Genomic DNA, 21417 nt, shown 5'->3' with positions numbered 1-21417 from the left:
CCTCTTGCTAGTTTGACAAGACCTTCCACCAAAAACTGGCCACTGCTCAAAAAAGCTTGGCATCGTTGCCTGGGAGAAGGAGTGAGAAGTACTGTTCAACCTGCAAGTGTAAGGACCATGAACATACATAATTATCAAGTGGCTACAAGTCCGCAAACTGTCAAACTGGTGCGCAAGGTGTGATGCACTGGCTTAGGATTCAAAGTACTGAACATCCACATAACTGCGCTAGTGTACTTACTGTATACAAGTGCATGAAACAGATTTATCTTGTGTGGATGAAAGATTTGATCAGAACTGCAGAAAACAAAGGGTTTTGTTCAGGTGGCTTCAGATTAATTCAGTCGGTGATTCTATCATATATACCTACTTGAGATATGCTCATAATTTCAAGTTCGTTTTAATTAGCCACCAGGGGGGGGGGGGGGGGCAATAATATCCTGCTTCCAGGTATTCATCATCTTTATGCAGTGTACATTTATGCAAATATTATTTGAGGAGAAATGGAAAAATCAAATGCCATTTTGCAATTGATCTACTCTCATTTTCAAGGTTTTCTAGATAGATAATAAAAGTTCTTTTTGCAATTCTGTCATTTTCAAGATTCTCAAGTGCACTATTGCCAATATCATTAAGTGTGGCAATAACATAAGTATGGGGAAGAGGCATATTCCAGAAGGGATTTTTTTGTCTTCAAGAGATTATTTCAACAAATACTACCATCAAAGTAGACGTATATTCCCTCACCTGAATCATGAAAAAGCGACGATACATGTATTCCATTTTGACTCATTTGTGAAATTTAGGATCAGTTCTCAGACAGAGAACAACTGCCAGTTATTAATAGGGGCTGTGATTCTGTTTCTCGCTACCCTTGAACTCGCACCTTACAATTAGATCTAGTGCACTGTCTTAACATAGACTCGGTGGAAATACCGGTTTTACATTCATGTGACGTCATCAACTTTATAAGAGCATATTCTTATATAATGTAAATTTGTAAGCGGTTAGCAAACTCATAAATAGTAGTACATGTACTCATATTAGAAACTAGTTAGTAGATTCTAACGTAAGATCCACGCGCAAATACTAGCGTCCTATATAGGCCCCTACTGTACGTTCCTACGTGTAGCTACTGAAAACATCACGTAACCTGTTGTGATAAACAAAAATCGGGTCGGGAGAACCCCCCACCCAGCCCCTTTAATCGGGTATTTACGCTCTTTTTAGAGCGATATTTGCTACTAGTACCTAGTACTAATTTAAACCTAACAGTTTGGACCTAGAGCAGTTACAGTAGGCCCTACAAAAAATATAGTAGGCCTAGGGGCCTACCTGTATACCTACGAACATGTACAAACCTACGAACATGTACACACAAACATTGTTCGAACTTCGTCTTCGTGCACGTCAGTAGCGGGTCGGGTTCATTGGTTACAAATGATTTGCGCGCTAACAAAGATCCGCACCAGAGCCTCAGAGGTAAGAAAACTACATCAATAACAATACAAAATGCCACGGAACCTTTTATATTTAAAATTTGATGATATTTTTAAAATGCAATTATTGGACAAAGGAACCCTCAGCGAAATTCGGACTCAATGCACCACTGCAGCGCGTTTGTGTTATGGCCTATTATGTATGGCAAACACTATAGGCTATGCAGTACTTAGTATGTTGCGCTACATAGTATACTATAGTATTATGTGCGTGCAAAGACAAAGTTGTCTATAATATGCGATGAAATCCGTGAAAATCATGCACATCGTTTATGATAGAAAATAACTGGTACAGGAAATAATTACCTTAAAAGATACTTATCCCTGCTGACAGACTTAGCAAAGTCATCATCATAGATTCAATGTCATTTTTAGCCCCATACGACATCGAAAACCTGACTATCGCGATGACAGACGTTGACGACTCCGCGCCACAGCAACAAATTTCAGGCATTGGTATGTGTAACCAATGAGATCATCGGACTGCGAACACGTGATCTTCTCTGGTGGACAACTAACACCGATACGGTGTTATTAGTGAAAACCCCCTTTTCATGACAAAACTATAACACCACTTGGGTGTCATTTTAACACCGAGAATCTAACACCCAATGAATGAGAGAATGTTGGTGTAAAATTAACACCGAAGGGTGTCAAATTGTGTCAATTTAACACCAAATTTAACACCCACAGTTTGACACCCGGTTGGTGTTACACTTTTAACACCGCATTTTTTGCAGTGTACTCATTTGGAAACGCTATCATAGCTTGATAAGCATATCTATGTCCGACAAACAAAATGACACCAAAAAAGGTTTTGCCACCTCAGATGGTACCTATAACCCAGTTTTCGGGTCTTGGCCCATGGACTATATAGAACATATTTGGGATCAACTTGGCCGCGCTGTGGGGAAGAGGGTCACAAATGCATCGACATTGGCAGGTTCCGTCAGATACACTGGTTGACGAGTGGAACGCCATTCCTCAGCAGCGAATCACGAAGCCAATCAACAGCATGAGGACACGGTACCAGGAAGTGGTGCAAGCACTTGGTTCGACCACCAGATACTGAGCCCCGTTACCCCGATCATGTTCATTGACCAAATAAAGACAAAATAACGACAAAATGAAGACGAAATAAAGATGACACAATAAAATCAAGACCATGCCATTTCACTTCTTTATGTCTTTGTTGTGGTTAATGTGGCGAGGTTCTGTGAGATAAAATGGTTTGAGTCATGATCGTTTGTGTTTGTGTGTGTGTGTGTGTGTGTGCTTGTGTTTGTTTATTCATCTGTTTGGTTGAACGCATACATGTTTCACTCTATAAAAATGCTGATGTTACAGTAAATGAACACCAAAGAAACAATGGGGAACTCGCTCATAACGAGGAAACTCGTCTATACGATTAATCATAACAAGTATGGTATTATTTTAAAGAGAATTAAACAATCTATGTGTGGTACTGTAAGCACAAATAAATCATTTCTAAGGAAAAATGAGAAATGATTGATCAAACTCAGATTTCCAAACTTTTTTGGAGGGTTTATAAGGCCTATATAATATACGTACCACGCTCAGGACCCGTATACTCCTAAGAGCCACGCACCTATTTTGGCTAGAATCCTAACTCATCCTATAGAAAGCGCAGGTTGCAACGGACTATACGGTGTACCAGGGTGTCGAAGCCCACAGACAGAGGCCGATCATTAGCCCCTTTCTCATAAAGATGAAACGCAGCTTTAAAAGATGGAATCTTGCAACCATCTTGACAGCCATCTACACAAAAGTCACAACGTAAAAACTTTGTGACCTCCTGGATCCAAATTACACGTAATGAAAACAAACAAACAAACAAACAAACAACGGCTTCTACTGGTCAAAAATGAGATCAATAGACATATTATGGCATTCATAGACATTTCCTTATTGTGTTTTCTCGAGTTGTCTCCACTGATCTCTATGTATATAAATAGGCCTACATATTTGGAGAACAGTGGGTATCATGGTTGTCTCGAAAGTTTCAGTGATTAAGCCAGTTCGGAGATAGCTCATGTGCACATGGATACAAACGACCTTTCATTTTTCTCAGTTGGATTTCACTCGATTCAAAGAGACATGATGCATCAGCTTGCCCAACATAGCAATTTATGGAACTCGTATTCAAACAAAGAATGAACCTGCGTAGTCGCTGTAGATTGTGACCAGAATGGTTTGTTTATCAACACTTTGGGAAGCATCCATTGCCAAATACCAGGCTGGTTGTCATGTGGATGTACTGGCAGGCATCATTGACAAGGATTACACGAATAATCACTACATCACAAATGCTTATAGTCATCTGTATCTCAGTGAATTTAAGTACTGAAATGTTTAGCAAAAGACATTGGAATGCACTTCCCCTCGACTCAGCATAACTTGCATGGTTCCCTTTACCATGTCTTTTGTTAGTCACAAACATGCAAGTTATGCTTAGTCGGGGGGGGGGGGGATGCATTCCAATGTCTTTTGTTAAACATTTCAGTACTTTAGCAATGATTGACAGATGAGGTTATCCGAGGAATATTGGTTTGAAAGGATTTTTTTTCTTGTGGGCGTTCCCAAGTAATCTGAACAAAAATAGAAGAAAAAAAAATCGTTCAAAATATATGGAATGTTTCTAGATATTCGTTTCATCGCAAAGTGATACTGAGGGTGCCATAAATTAACACAAATCAACATGCATTTGGATTTCAGTTGCCCTTTAAAAACCAACTTGTTTCTTAGTACAAATGACTTTTTTTTAAGCTCATGCGCAAACTGCATGGAACCCCGAACTGGCTTATAGGCTGCAAATAGCATATGCGAAGGAACACGATCTCTGTTTTTTAATTGATTACTAAATCTTCACCGGTCTTACAATCGAGACTCAATGAAGAAGTTCCAGCACATTCACATTTCACTTGGCACTGAGGTAATACATAGGCCTGTATCACTAAAAACAACAAAACTACACAAAATGCAAAATGTACTGTGGCCTACATGTATAACTAGAAAGCGTGACATTATACGAGATCTACATAGATATACTTCATAATTGCGGATTCCAACCCTCAAGGTCACAAGGAACAAGGATTTGAACACGTCTCGCAGTAATGGAGGTGGGAGGTGGGATACATGCCCAGAAGCTAAGATATAGCTAGGTACAAAGGGCAAGAGAAGTAAAGGAAAGAGAGGAAGAGTTATATTATGTGTGAAGAAGAAAAGATGCACAACACAAGTATACAGGCATATCTGCCATCAAGTTCGCAACGAATCCAAGTTATATGACAATGATGTAAAGAGACCAGGAAGCAAAACGCTGGAACCCGCATGGCCTTGGGAGAATGAACAACTGATGTTATTGCAAACCCTCGGCAAATTGTATGGCAGAGGGCTTGGCACCTGGATTGAATAGAATTTACTTGTTCAGTAAAAATACAAACAAACAAAGGAACAAACAAAAAACCATTAAAACAACCGCAATGATGAACTATCATAAAGTGCAGAGCGTTGATGGTTGACAAAGAGTACATGATATTATGCGATAAGCTGAAAGGAAGCAGCCAACGAGGAATTAAAGTTTCCTTACAATCAGGCCGATCCAGGTGCAGTGAAAAAAAATGCATTAGCTATCTTTACTTTCATAGTTTCCTTTAAAAACAAAGAGATTAGAAAATATACGCAAGAAAGAAATAAAAGAATAAAAAACAGATAGCAATGATGCATTAAAGGCACTACATTTACATTACAGAGACGTGTACAAAAACAAAAACAAAGTGAATTACAATCATAAAATGAAATAATGCCAGCAAAGTTTCAAAGAAGTTATGAACTATGATTTTGTATAAAATTGCACTACTGAAGCGTTACTAAAGCATTAGCCCTATGTGTTACTTAGGCGTATAGATGTTATTGTCCTAGTAGGGCCTACACTTATTTTAGTGGTGTAACATTATACAGTACGTTTGCATGTAAAATCTTTTTAGGAGCGGAGATTGTTATAATTATGATATCTGGATGATGCTATAGAGCCAGAATGCGTAATAGTCACAGGTTTCTGAGTGCCTAAAGCTCTTACAATGGCAACAGGGATCCCGGGCACGTTTTTTTTTTTTTTAAGACGGCACAGATTGGGGCATGGCGCGTATTAAACCTATGGGAAAAACGTTGGGTTAGGGTCTATGGTTAGGGTTAGGGTTATGGTTAGAGTTGGGGTTAGGGTTAGGGTTAGGGTTAGGGTTAGGGTTTGATGGTTAGGGTTAGGGTTAGGATTAGGGTACGGTTTAGGGATAGGGTCCCCAATAGATTTTTAGGGTCCCCAATCTGTGCCGTCTAAAAAAATACGCATCCCGGGCAGGGATCACACTACCCTTTGGAAAATAACGACAGCAACTATAGATCTATGCGTCTACAGAAACAGAGGGCAGTTGCATCAAAGTTGATATACAATGTAATCAATATTTATCTTTAATCACTGGCGTGGAGAGATCATTCCTAGATGAGAAAACAAGGAATTAGTTATATCAAACGAGCGGGATTAATTGTCGTCATTGAAAGCAAATAATCGAATATATAAGTATAGTAACGGATGATATTTACCAACATTTAAGTGGCCTCAATATTGTTGTGTCAGATGTTGCCCGCACCTTCGGTATTTGTTGCTTATTCGTGCATCTGCGTTGGTTGAAATATTCCCGTGAAGAGTTGACGATCTGCTTCAATATACTTACATTTTCACTATATCAGCTTGCTATACTCGGTTGCGCGTTCACCCCTTGCCTCATCGTTCCACATATGATAAACTACTCTCAAATCAGTCGTGTTATGTGGAATAAACTGTAGGGCTTACAGGGTCCTGTAGGTAAGCCAATGGACCTGAAAAGGCTAGGCAGAATGCTCTAATATAAAAGGTGCTTTCATGGATTTTGATTCAAGTCTTCTCAGTCCAGTAACCCACTGATCATACAACCAACGTTAGCCGACCTTCAAAGAACAATTCATTTGAAACGCTGCGAGGCAGTGTTGTGCTTGACGACACCCAGATCAGCTCGAAATGGTAAATTCCTTGGTGTTTATGTATAGGAGAAAAAGTAAATTGTCATGGAAATTTCATGTTGTTTATCAGTCTTATATTTCCATATCTGAACTACGGTTTACTCGATTGGAGGTATACCCATCAATATTTACTTGACATATTGTATTCATTACAACAACAACAAAAAAGGGGGGCTTTGAGAATTATATCGCTGTTGGGGTGACAAAACATTGTATCTAAAATAAAATGTCAAACGGTTAAGGAGCGAAAAAAAAATGGCAGTCAAGCACTACATATAACAAATGGAAATGTCTTCTCTTTGACATGCTGTGGTGGTTGCTTAAATTTTGGGATAAGACAGCTATAGCATTTGGACAAGACATCAGTGAACTGATCATCCAACAATTGATACCCCCAAAAGTGATTTTCAACTAAAGCTAGATGCAGGTAATATGAGACTGCAGGTAATATGGCACACGTGACTTAAAAACCCTTATTACTCCACCTGAACCACTTCCTAAGTGCATATAACGCCATCACTGTGCTCAGTTCTTGATGTTTCTCCTGTTCGCTGACTGAAAGTTTGCTGAGAATATCACCAAATACTGACAAGACATTAAAAAATTTCACTAATTTTTAGCCTTAATATAAAATTTGACATTTCACCAATCACCCTGGTGTAAGTAAAGTTATGGTGTGTGAACTCAATTCTTTGCATTTTACGTACGCTTATTGAATGATTTAACTAAAGAAAGTGTGTATTGGTCCATGCGATGTACTAAATACGTGTCATATGGCTTCAAAGGGGACCAACTGTGCTGCAACAAGCTGCAGGTAATATGAGATGACAATATGGCGGACAGGTTCTATTGACATTTCAGATTTCAAGTGACTTGCCTCATTATCTAGAAGCCACATCAAAATGCCCCATTAAAACTAGAAGCCAACATGAAAATACCTCATTTTCTTTTCTGACAGTTTTTTTTTTTATATTCAAGTGTATAAAAAAATGAATCACAAAGTAAAATACACAGCTGTTTGTACATGTATGTACATTAATATTTGTGTACGTTAGGGTGCTTCCGAATTAATGCCACAATTAATTTGGTGTGCAATAATATTCAGTTTAAGGGTCATTTTATATTTGTTAGATACTGTACACGATTACTTCCAATATTTGAATTCACAATTTTCATAGTTTTACCAATAAAAGACTGGGGTCTCAACATTTTGTGTGATATTTCCGCGAATTTTATCTTTTATCATTTTTTTTTTTTTTGCAACTGAGCTAGGCCTATCAGGATTATTTTTTTTCCTTTGAATTTTTGTGAAACATTTGATACCTATTTTGTAAAAATCTGGACAGAAGTGTTGTGTTCGGAAGAACTTTACGTAATAATCTAATGTCGGTAATAAACTCTCGTGTCGGCGTAAATTTGAGAATATACACGGAAAATGGCGTTTCATGCTTAAAATCAATTTTTGGCTTACAATGGTGTTTGTCTCAGTTTTAGATAATATTTGTATGTCATCTATTAAAGTCAAATAGTCAAACAACACCAATAGAAAAAAAAACATGAATTTAAGATATGAGATTGACATTTTAACATTGACACAATGTCTACCATGCATAGTCTCATATTACCTGCACATGCAGGTAATATGAGACTTCTGCGATGATGTCATAATTTGCATATTAACCGTCAACAAAAACATTTGATTAGTGCAAATGTTATATCAAAGGAAGGATGAATAGTTGCTAATTCCCAAAAACAAAGTTTGATGGGTTTCTCTGTATGCATCTTCATGCCATTTATGCAAATGAGCTTAATAGTCTCATATTACCTGCATGTACCCTACCATAACTCATTTACCACTATGTGGTCACACTGGTGCATTCTTTCTTTATAGCAAAATTTCTTAGAAGCTGTTAAGATTTGCATTAATATCAATTAGGAGAATTTATGTTTAATTTCACGAAAAACGAGCCGCCTTAAAGTGTTCAGTGTTGTATTCTGTAGAAATGCCTGTGTTCACAAATCCACTACAAGACGACTCACCAAATTTCATTTACTTTTATCGTCGCCCAGAATACATTATACACGACCAAGCTTTTGGAATCAACTACACGTGATAATCTAAATAGATGCACCTAGCCCTGTTGTATTCAAACGAAAAGTAAAGACAGTTTTGTGTGATTTTTGGATAATATTTGAATAATATTTTGTTTTTGGACCAAGCTTGAACCAGGCCTTGGGAATCAACTGATACTCGTGATGATCCGTACGGGGTTATGATCTAAATAGATGCACCAAGCCCCGTTGTATTTAAACGATGAGTGAAGACAGTTTTGCTTGGTTTTAGATCATATCTGAATTATATTTTGCTTTTCTCCTTTTTGACAGCTTATTTGCACAATTTGTTTAATCGTCCACATCTCTACAACCTTGAATCTTACGTGGGCTTCTCTTTTCTACTAATACCATTATTTTGAACAAATAGTTACACGTATGTATATATGTTTATATATTGTAATACATTGTTTGTCTTCTTTGAAATTGTATCGAAAACAGAATGTGATATTAAAAAATATAATTTGAATTGAATTTAAATTGAACAATGAGCTATGCCTGATGTCATCTGTTCCAAAAAAGGACACAAAACAAAACAAACAAACAAACAAACACTGCCCACCCCCCCCCCCCCCAAGAAAATATAAAGACTCACAATTCTACCATTCTAACTGCTACGTTGGACCCGAAGGATGTACAGAGGATGGCCCGGTACAAGAGAAAATGTTGCAAGTTGAAGACAAACTTTAAAGAATATACTCCCCGACATGCCTGATAGGATTTGTGTGCGTGTGTGTGTATGTGTGTTATTGGACATCTTTAAAAGAGCTCCCTCCTATACCGTCAGAAAGAAGCAGAGAAGAGGGGGGTTCATGATAAATAAATAAATAAATTATTAAATACCCTAAGTATCAATTCATTTCATCAGTTCTATTTGAGACAATACTGAAATTACCATTCATATTCTTTTGTGGATTATTTTATTCTTAAATGTTCTTTTGGCAGCAGAATAACTGTTGGCTGCTTGATATCTGGATGTGCCCCGCCCGCCCCCCCCCCCCTAAAAAACAAACAAACAAAACAAAACAAAAAAACAAAACAAAACACATAAAAAAAAACCAACAACCACCCCCCCAAAAAAAAAAAATCATGATTGTGGAGAACACTTTTAAATGCACCCCTCCCCCGCGCTCTTCATACACATACACAACAATCTGCATCACATAGAATTGATTCCATCATCCATTTCCTATAATTTTGAGCTTTCCTTTCTGTGCATTTCTACTTACAAAAGGTTTATGTAACAGAAGAAATATTCTGAAAACTTAAAGGAATGTTAGTAACCCTTTGTAAAATTTATTGTTTCTTGTGAACAAGTTAAATGAACAAATTAGAAAAGATTAGATAAGATTCATCTAATTCCGAAGGTTCATTTCGAAAATCCGAAAATGAAATAAGGTTCGTATTTCCAAACAAGAAATAAGGATTGTTTTTTCAAAGGGTCATTTATCCAAAAAAATAAAGGTGTGGTTGTCATCTTGGCTTGATAAAATTTGTGATGAATTGTAATCAATAGTTTTGTACCACATGCGCTCCAGGTGGGGAACTTTCCTGTGACATCCTTTGTGTAATTTTGTACGACTGTCTCAAGTTGAGACGAGTATTGTATGATTTGATAGATATGAAATTGTAATACATTGTCTTGTCATCCAAAGGAATGTGAACCATCGAGAAAATGTGTCATTCGGCTCATTTTATAGAAAATTTGTGATCATTAGGTCACACACACACCCATATTCCCACCAAGAGATGGAAATATATATATATATATATATATATATATATATTTCTGTAATAGATGTATTCAAATCTTAGTTGAGAATCACACCTGTCATGTACCATTCGACTCATTATATGGAAAGTTTCTGTTTGTGATTGTTACAATGTAGGTCACACACACATGCACGCACAAACATTTACACACACACACACATACACACACACACAGAAAAAAAAAAGCATCATCATTTCCCTAGTTGTACAGCTGTATTCAAATCTTAGGTTGAGAATCACACCTGCCTGGTCCCAATAAGACTTAGAATTTCCCTGGAAATGCCCCCCCCCCCCCCCCCATGAATTCAAATGCATAAGCCCAGTAGTTCTCATTCCAAATAAACAATGTTCTAAATACATGACCTTCAGGAAGTTCTGTAATGTTTGTGGTCTCAAGATACAACAAAATCAGCAGTCTCTATGACAGTTTTATTATCATTCTGTAACACAGACTGTTTGCACACACTGATAAACTCGGGCATAAATCTGTACATGTATCATTTTGATTGAACCAGAAAATTCAGTAATTCTCTCTCTCACACAAATAAAATATCTAAAACTACAAGTGTATTGATTATTTCCCTCACCATGGCAGTAGACATGAAAATTAACAGAAGATAAATTTATATGTACAGTCAACCTTGCCCAAGTAGAATCTATTTGGACTAAAGAAAAAGCTTCGACTTATTCGATTTATGAGGGATTAAAATCAATAGAACATGAAGAGAAGAGGACTTGAAAAGACTTTCAACTTGGAAGATTATTCAACTTATGTGAGGTCGACTTAAGCAAGGTTGACTGTATTATCTTATGAAAACAGCTCAATAATAATGAACGCATGAACATGACATATAAGTTGGTAATCTCTTATTCTGCAATAGTTCGTAATTCACATGGAATAGGTTCTCGTGCTCTTTCAAGGTGTATCCTCTTTGGTATTCTGACTTCTACTCAAATTCCACTTTTTTTTTCCCGCAAGGAAATGTCAGCATGCTTCCTGAGGAAGAAAATATATTATGCTGGTGCATCTCCAGTACTGCCTCAACTGAAGCTGTGGAAAGGAGATCCAAGAAGAGATGAGATAAAAGTGAGATTAACTCTCTGTGAGGCCAGTCTCTAATGGAAGAATTAACCCATTCGCTCTAAACGTAAATTACAATAACAGGAAATTTTCGGGATATCCCGACATTTATAGGAAACAAACTCCAACAAGGCCAGGCAGTTGGCTGAGCTTGTTTGTTTGGGGTTTCTTTTTGCTCAACATGACCGATTCCTTACATGTTTCTTCAGGCTGCTGTAGTACTCTGGCATACTGTACCCAAGATTGAACAACCACTCACTATTTGATACCTGTACAGAGGTCATGAATGGCTATCATTCTGTCAGTATTCTCTCCACAAAGTCTATCACGAGTTTGACCTTAAGATATCCAGAATTACACGCCAATAAATAAACTGAACTGAGTTAAATGGAATTCACGACACACAAATCATCGTTTTATTTTCTTATCATTACAGCCCGAAGCAATGAATCAATTCTTAATTTCCCAACTAGGCAGTTGTGGTATCTACTTTCCTTACTCATATCAAAGAAAATTCTACAAGTGGGAAGTATTTGCATTACAACATGGATTTTCACGTGTGTCAGACTGAAGTAGGTCCACAGTGCACAAAGGCTTCAGTGAGAGAGTTCAAGAGGACAATGAATCATCACACACACAAGAATCATCCATGTTGGACACCAGGAAAAAAAAAAAAATTGACATTTCACAATCATTCCTCCATAATCCCCTGATCCACATTTCTTCCCTATTCTCAATCTATTGACTTTACATGAGCAATCCTGCTATTTAGCTCTCCATTATTCTCTTCCCTATTCTTCACCACAGTATGCCTTATCTGTGAAGTCCCTTCTCTTTTGGCCATTTCTTCAAACTGGACAAGAACAGTACCTTCTTTTTCCCCACATATTCACCCCGATTCTTTTTATCCTTTTATTTGCAAAATTTCATCTTCTCCACAAGTGCTACGTTTAAAAAAGATGCACAAAATTTGATAAATCTTGTGTCATCTACCCTCAGCTCAGTCAGTTGCTCAAAGCTTATGTTCACGATTTTTTCAAGGTTTCCATACTTTCATACCTAAATTTCAGACTTGCTTGCATCCAAGATCTTCTCAGTGTGATGTGAGTGTGGAAGATAATCTTGTGGCAATACCTGCCAAAAATGCAGAAAAATGGGTAGGAAAAGGAAGCAACAAAAATCAGCCTCAGTAATACAAGCTTATATGTACACAACCATACATACTTACTACACATTTCCAATACATTTGATTGTGGTGCTCCTCAGTAGTGTTGCGAAACGGGAAAATTTGGAATCACTATGTGCCAACTCTTTTGAGGCTCTCATTTGGCAGAATCAAGCATCACTGGGGCACCACAAGTGAAGCCTAGCAATGCAAATCATTTCACTTGCTACAGTGCTTTGTTGTATATTCATTTAACAATAGATGGAGTATGAGATATGGAAAGATTAGAAATGGGCATTGGGGTTTACTTGGATTTCAAAGAGTGTACAAGACAGCAGTTGCCTTCATTGTAAATGCATAAATGCATAATGCAGTCAATAATCAGCAAAGAGACAACTGTACATGTGATGAGTCCTTCCCTACAAAACCTTACATTTATAATAGGCAAGAAATCTCATCATGCTAATTACTAATCGTACCCATTTACGCACGGTCTTAACATTGAAGTTTAAACAAACTGACCTTTACCATTACTCCAACATATATCTCAAGATCTTACAATCTACACAAATTCAAGTATTCATGCAAAATATGAACTTTCAAGCCTTTCCATTAGAGATATATGTCATGTTCAAAATTTTGTCTGGCAAATTCACTGAAGACTGCATGGCAATAGGCATCTATGTTCATTCCTCTCTAAAATGCAACAAGCTGCATTACATTCTTGGTGATTATCTCGAAGTATAATGTTTAATTGTCAGTTTCATTTTTCATGTCAACATCCTCTTTGAACTATCACATCAAAAAGAAGAGAATCCCCTGGGAACATGTGTCATGCAGAACACCACAATCACTCTGCTACATAGTGGAGTTTGGTCTGATATTGGGACACTGTCTTTGTCAGGATTGATGGGAGTTACCAGCAAAGCTGGAAAACGGCAGACTGTGGATTAATCACATTAACTTACTGTGCCAATGGTACTGTGATGAGAGGAGTGTTGCTCCAAAGAGGGGTGTTGTTGATTCCTGCCTGTCCACCAGTCTGAAAGGGAGACTAATGTGCAGGATGTACAAATGGATGAGGGGGGGGGGGGGGGAGGATAGACAGAAGGGATGATTAATGTGGAAGAGGAGGAGGAAGAACTGGTCAATGAATTAAACACAAGAGACTGCGATGTAATGTCTCAAATTCTGTGAAGCCCTCAATTTCAACATGGAGAACAAATGGTATTGACACAGAGCAAAGTCCTACTTGGCAGTTAAGAGTGGCATGGCATTTGTTGACCATTTATTGATAAAAAGGAAATGCTGGAAACTCAAGCAACACTACGAGATGAAAGTAGCAGACGCGACAGCAAAGGGGTGAGTTTAAATCTTGAGTAGAGTTTGGAGAAATTAGAGAGCTTGGCATCATGTTCACCTTGTATCAGGACGACAACTACGTTGCCAACAATGTTCATCTTCATGAGATTTTCAGAGAGATTCCCATTGCATTGTGCAAGTCATCATCTACAGATCAACCATGACGCCTTGCTAAAAAAAATGATAATAATAAAGTCAAAGGTCATAAATTATCAATTTGTCACTTTGAGTACCTTTGCTTGGAATCAGACCTGATTGATACTCTGCTGGCTACATACCTAGCCAGGTAATGAGCTTCTAATAGTACAGTGTTACTAGGAAGTGGAGTGTACAGAGGCCAGCATATCACCACATGCCATGGGGGGGGGGGGGGGGATGTGTCGATTGTACAGCAACTGATTACAAGGCATTCACTGTGAGTCAACATATTCTTATATGGATAAGCGTTGTGTTGAAGGAGGGGCAACTTATAAATACATTTCTTTGATTCACCAACTAAACTGGGTGCATCATCAATGCTATATATTTGTAGCATCCTGCCCACAAAGCTATCAGTGTGATAAACTCCACGGTCATTCGTATGAAATATGTAGTTTAAGGGCTATCATCAATGACTGGCTATTTCCTGTCTCTATCATCCCATGCACTGCAAAATCTACCTACGTAGAGAGATACAAAGCCAGCCATAGAAAGTAAGGCTGCATACACGGCAGCATAGACTCTGCAACCAAAGCCAAAAGAGATGAAGCATAAATTTATTTTGTCACTCAAGTAACACAACTTACACTAGCACAAGAAATTAAAAGGAACATATATAGCTAAGTGATGCTGCCTCACACTTAGAATATGGTGAGATAAATGGGAAAATTACCTCCAGGTCAACAATTTCTGAGGTACATCATCCAGTCAGTTCAAGTTAGTCAGCATCAGCATCCTGTAAGAATAAATTGAAGTTCACTGAAGTACAATCCATAAACATTCCAATAACCACTCTAGAAAAAAACAAAAAAAAAACCAAAAAAAAAAAAAAAAAACAACCTCACATCTGCCAGATAATACATTACATACTAAGCACTTCTCACCTCTAATTCCCATAAGCTGAATTGGTTTTTATGTATCATGCATTTTACACAAATCAAGCACTAGTATACTTTGGACATTTAGGGATTGTATACTTTTGGTAGATTGGTAGAGACCTAACTTCAGGTTTCTAACATTTTTTGTTGAGATAATGAGGAACCTCTTGTGAAATATGAAAGAGCATGTAATTCCACGAGGGATTCAACATTTGATGAAAATTGGGTTTGAAATGGCTGAGATATCCAAAACAGAGCAATCCAAATAAAAGATGGGATTAGGATCACTTTGTTTTACTTTGTTTTTGCATGTTTCAGCCATTACAAAACCAATTTTCATCATAATAAACATGGAATTCCTGATAGAATGGTATGCTCTCTGTCGTTTCATAAGTGGTTTCCTTGGTATCTAGCAGACAGTTGAAAGCCCAATCCTCATCTCTACCAACACTATACCATCCCTTTAAAGGGTGTGTACAGTTCTGGTCAAGGTAAGGATTTAGCTTCTAACATTTTGCGAGATATTCAGAAACCGCTCTATGAGATGTCAAAGAGCATGCAATTCTTAAGGGTATCAAAAGCTTATTTGATGAAAATCGGTTCTGAAATGGCTGAGATATCCAAAAACAAGGTGAAACAAAGAGATAATAAAAAAGTGATAATAAAAGGCGTGGCCTGTCGCCTTTTATTATCATTTTTTCAGATATCTCAGCCATTTGAAAACCAATTTTCATCAAATAAATGTTGAATCTTTCTTAAAATTACATGTTCTTTCATATTTCATAAGAGGTTTCCCATTATCTCACTTTTATCTCAAAACACGAATCCCCACCTCAACCAGTACTGCACAGTCCATTTAACCCTAATTTAACTGGGGGGGGGGGGGGGGGGGTCAAATTGACCCCCCCCCCCTTGACATTTCGCGCCACGATTCCGCAACGCGCAAAGATTTCGCCGCGTCGTTTCATGACTTTTTTCATTGAAGTCTCCCGCATATTTTGAGACCAAATTTGTGACGTCTGGGTACACGGTTCTGAAGTTACGTAATGTTTAGCATATGCATGTCAACCCAAAAACAGCTCAAATTCATGATAGCGCGTGCAAATCCAATGCAAATTGTGTGTTTTGTGGTTAAATTGATATTTCAACTTTTAACCATTGAAATTAATCAATTCTAATGTAGATAAGCTTGAAAAAGTGCCTGCAACAAATTTTGGTAAAAAAACAATAGAAAACAAAAGGTCGAAAAAACAAGGAAATACATGAGAAATTAACAAAACAATAACAAACAAAAGAAACCGATTTCGATTGTGCTATTTTTTTACAAGAAAATTGTTCGATGTGTCTTGAGGAACTCTGACACAAAAATTTAGCAATCCTTCAGTCTTTTTAATGGAGTCATAGGTGAAAATATGATTTCATGCGTAAATTTGCATAATTAATTTACTAAAAATAGAAAATCAAAATTTTTCTATTGTATGACCATGTAATCTTGTAGTTGACACCCGGCTATATGTTCAAGCAAAATTTTGTGGTGATTGTGCGATCGGCGGCCAAGATCTGAAGGGGGGTCAAATTGACCCCCTCAGTAAAAACTTGGTCTCAAATAGCCCAGTTAAAATAGGGTTAAGCAGCAATGACAATACTGGCATATCCTAAAGGTGTATGACCTCAGAGACTATTGTGACATCAGTGTTCAGGTGGATCACTCGTAACTATGGCTCATCACTGGTCATTCGCTCATGAAACGCATGATTCAGTTTTGGCAATCAGCCAATGCAAAATACAAACATCAAAATTACACTCAATCAGACTTACAAATAGAATTCTTCCATTCAAAGATGGTACTTGGCATTACAATGATGCATGTATTATGATGATTCAGCACCCCAATTGTTTCAGATTGGGGTATCACATTGGAAGAAATTTCCCCTAGCATTTTGAATTACATCCATTCCCATTAGACAACTTCAATCACTGTTGCCACACTATAATAACATGGTATTACCGTATGCAAAGACAGGCTCCGTATCAGTTTTCATTTTAAGCTACCCCCACCCTTTTCCTGAATAAGGTTACGATTACGGTAAAAGTGGATATTTTTGCAAGACTAGTTTTTTGTGCTTGGCCGTGTAAGAAGAGTTTCATATGATTGTAATTTTAAATTTAAATCAAGACATCAAGTACTGGAACATACGGCACAAAAAAATATTCGCGTGTTTTTATTTTCGCGGTAGCTTCTGGTGGCGCGAAAATTTCAACACCGCGAAAATTTCAATTTTTACAGTAACATTAGAGAAATGCACAAAGAACTAAGTACAAAGTGCTTTACCACATTTGCCTAGTTTTGAGGTATGGGCAATACACTTTATCAGCACAATGTAAAAATGCAAAGTGAAAACTAATTGTTTGAGGCAGTTGTTTTCTTTTCTTTCTATTTTTTTGACTGCATGCTCCCCTTTGCAAAGTTATGGGCAAGTGTTATTTCAGGCAAGTGTGTGGTGCAGTAATACAAGCACATAAAAAGCTGTAAGAAGGCAACTTTCATATCGGTCAATCGGTTTGCCTTTCACTCATACTATAGACTTGATCCTCAATGCTTACCTTCTGCATATACCACCTTCTCGACCTCTGGCAGAATGCATATATTGTCCCAGAAGTTCTCGCATGCAGACACCTGTGATTTAAACAAGTACAAAGACATGAAGAACATAAAATGACACCAAATAATTTGTATAGTGTTTGTTAGATCCAGTCTCAGGATTCAACAGAGCTCAGATAAATGAGGGTAAAACGAAAATAATCACCTTGGTTTCATACGGGGACATTCGATGATTTCATCATTGCTCTGCTGCTTATAAGAATAATGAATATTCTTTTATATATCTTTCATATAGCATATCTCAAAGATGATACTGATACTGATCAATGCGCTTTAAAGAGTAAAACTGCCTCAAAGAAGAATATAAGTGCTGCTTTTGAGAGCAGTCTTGCACTTTTGCAATGCTGAAAAGCTCTTGGCTGTGAACAAGGTTATCATCAATGGCACCACTGCTACCATCCCCCAGTCACACTGTGTTGTTTTCATAAGATTAATACCGTATCTGCTCAAGCGCATAATATAACTCTTTACCGGCTTTTAATACACACACACAAGGAAATTCAAAAGGCTCCTGTTCTATCAGAACATCTGCATGAAAGAACTTCCAATATCTTTGATCTTGCCTTTTTGTATAAACACGGTCCCTAATGCTTACCCTTCATACCGGATCACTTTCTTGACTCTGGCAAAAATGTGCATCGTCCGAAAAGCTCTCGCTTGCAGAAACCTATGGTTTAAACAAGTATCAAAACACAACGCATGTAACTTGAAACCAAAATAATTTTTGTTTGTTCATCCAGTTGGAGGATTTCACAGAGCTCAGATAAAATGAGGGTATAACGAAAATAATCATGTCGGTTTCATACGGGGACATTCGATGATTTCATCATTGCTCTGCTGCTTATAAGAATAATAAGAGTAACTACGTCTTACATAGCACAGCCCAAATATTCTGATATTGTTCAATGAGCTTTGCATAGTGAAATTGTCTCAATGATGAGCTCAAGAAGAATATGTGAACTGCTCATAAAGATATCTAGACATCTCTTGCACTTCCCCGATGCTCAAAAGGTCTTGGTTGTGAATAAAATAATCATCAATGACACCACTGCTAGCATCCCATCTACACATCTCAAGCAAATTTTACAGAACTTGAATTCAGTAGTGTGAACCTTTATAAAAACTGCCAGAACATCATTCTTGACTTTTTTATTTTTCTGGTCTCACATACGTGTATGTAACTGATTTTCCATCGTGGAAATCAGAAAACAGAGCACATACAAACCTCCAAGCTATCCTTCACTTCATCATGAATAGTCTACTCATGACTTCCACAACATTAACCAAGACTTACTGTATTAAAGTGGCAATCTGTTTGCATGCTGAATTTCATCACATCTTGTCAAACCTACTGTAGTGTCTGACCTGGACTTACCTTACTCTTTGCTGTTCAAAGTCTTAACCATCAAAAGAAATCCAATTCTGGCTATCTTGCTCACTGCATCAGTCCTGCATAGAAAGATCAACATCATACTGACATAGCTACATGGCATTAAACATATTGTCATATAATAAATGTTATACCACAACAATATGTAATTTGAACTGCAATGACACGCCGTGCACAGTTACAACCTTGATGGATTTAACAACTCCCATCTACCCCCCCCCCCAAAAAAAAAAATGACAACAACAAACACAAAAACCAAAAACCTTTGCCCTCCCCTCCCCCTCCCATATGTCAACAGCTAAGAGGGACCCTAAATCTGAAATAGGAATGATTTGTGGGGGAATGAGAAGACAGACTCTGGTAATGAGAAACAAACTGAACTCACTGTAAAGTGGCCATCAGATAGAGCTAATACATTCTGGCATCATCTTGCCTTCATTGAATAAATGTGCACATGACACTATCATCCTCTGACCACGTATCAAAGCTCTGATGTGTACACCAATCTGACACAGTGCATGTCCTCATTAATGGTGTGTTAAGACACAAGTTCTTTGGCTGTGCATGACAACACTGGTACTTGCCATGGAAGGATAAGAATCTGTGAAAACGAGTATGCCGACAGCAACAATAATTGAGTCTATACACTAGCACCAAGTTTGCAAACACGAGCTGTGTGTTCATATATGACTTCACTTTACAAAAGCCTTGCAGTCATGATTTTCTTATACTACAGTTATGGTAACTGCAACCTTACATCTAAAAAAATGACCTTGTGGAGTTACGCTTAGAATGACAGATATAAAGATTAATTTCTGTAAGCATGCATATTTTGAGTTTCTTTACAAACTACAGTTGAACCTCTCTTATCCGGCCTCCCTTTATCTGGATCTCTCTATTATACGGACGCAATCTCTCCGTGATTTTTTTAAAAATAATTACGGGAGGAAAGGGGGATTCCCAACTCCTTGAGAACTTGAACTCCTACACAAACACACATGAATTACATATTACTGCCAACATGATTAACATACATTACATCAAATTTCCTTCCAAATTGCTTACCTTCAGACATTTCAACACCCCCAAACATCCCCAAATGTAACAATGAAAAGGTTGCAGTATACATATTATTACATGTGGTACTACAATGGGCTACATCAGTACATGTGTATGTATATGTACATGTATAAAGCATTGAGTCTCCCTAATCAATGAGCCCCGGTCCCGACTTGTCCGGATACGAGAGGTTCAACTGTAGTTGTTTAATCTAGGCACCTTTTTGAGGTTCAACTTGATTGGTGCTACACTTCTAAGAGTACCATTGGGTAGTGATGTACTGAAGTCAGGCTAATATACTGAACAATGTGTGACAGATATGACAAGGGAAGAGAGAGAGTAGAATGTGGAAGAAGATGACATGTGTTACTCACCAAGGAGGTGTGGTCACTTTATCATGTTGGACACACCTTGCTGCCGCTGTTCTGAATAAGAGAAAACATGCCAACATTCCTTGAATATGGCAACAAACAATGCTACTCATTTGCTAAGCTTTGAAAAAAGTACATGAAGCATCAGCTAGGAGCGAAAGACATGAGAGCAAAGAATGTCGTCATGCTATGTTCGGCTGAACTATGCAATCATCATTACTTCACTGCAGCCACTATAAAGCTCCCTAGTAGGATTATCAAAACAGATTCTGTAAAAATGGAAATTTTTGCACAAATATTTTTCAAGCTTAGCTGGGCAAGATGAATTTCACAAGATTTCAATTCCACTGTATCAAACATAAAAGTGTTACATGCCACAGGCAAAAATCTTGGTGTGCTTTTATTTTGCACTAGTTTCTGGTCAGATGAAATTCATGAAAATTTCCACTTTCGCAGTAATGAATGTCTGATGTGTTACATTGTAAGGGTTACATTGTAACGACAAGCTGTGAGCACCAAATAGCATACAGTTTGAAGTCTCTGAAATTCATCAACACTACATCAACTTGCGGAACTGATAATCATTTCACACTTTTTTAAAATTGATATAATGAATGCTTGTTTGTCACATGACAAGCTTACCTTTTTGAAAATGTCCTGAACATGATCAACAGCAAGCGGACTAAAACAAAGCCAACCTGTAGATCGAGAAAAGTGTTTTAAATATCATGTCCCAAGAAATACTCTTTGTTTAAGTTTAACTTATTTCACTGTTTTCAGGCTCCTCTTAC

The 21417-nt window shown here is 37.6% G+C and overlaps 1 long non-coding RNA gene and 1 other non-coding gene across 3 annotated transcripts; both read right to left on the bottom strand.

Annotated features, from left to right (window-relative positions):
- Positions 1-13713: 13713 nt before the first annotated feature.
- On the bottom strand, positions 13714-21405 carry LOC139715756 (uncharacterized). Of its 2 annotated transcripts, XR_011709859.1 has the most exons (7): positions 21269-21405; positions 20630-20680; positions 19182-19255; positions 18402-18473; positions 17749-17821; positions 14940-15002; positions 13714-13760 (listed from the first exon to the last, which is right to left on the bottom strand). It is a non-coding gene; the product is annotated as an uncharacterized lncRNA (long non-coding RNA). The 2 variants fall into 2 exon arrangements; XR_011709858.1 differs by lacking the exon at positions 21269-21405 and having other exon boundaries at positions 20630-20843.
- On the bottom strand, positions 20763-20851 carry LOC139715763 (small nucleolar RNA snR60/Z15/Z230/Z193/J17). Its single transcript, XR_011709864.1, has one exon. It is a non-coding gene; the product is annotated as a small nucleolar RNA snR60/Z15/Z230/Z193/J17 (small nucleolar RNA).
- Positions 21406-21417: the final 12 nt, after the last annotated feature.

This window comes from Diadema antillarum, unplaced genomic scaffold (assembly GCF_040938485.1).
Source record: "Diadema antillarum isolate AM-2024a unplaced genomic scaffold, OU_Dant_1.0 scf00000054, whole genome shotgun sequence".
Classification (NCBI taxonomy): domain Eukaryota; kingdom Metazoa; phylum Echinodermata; class Echinoidea; order Diadematoida; family Diadematidae; genus Diadema; species Diadema antillarum.
Note: the sequence above shows the minus strand (reverse complement) of the source record. Positions and strands in the feature narration are given on the sequence as shown.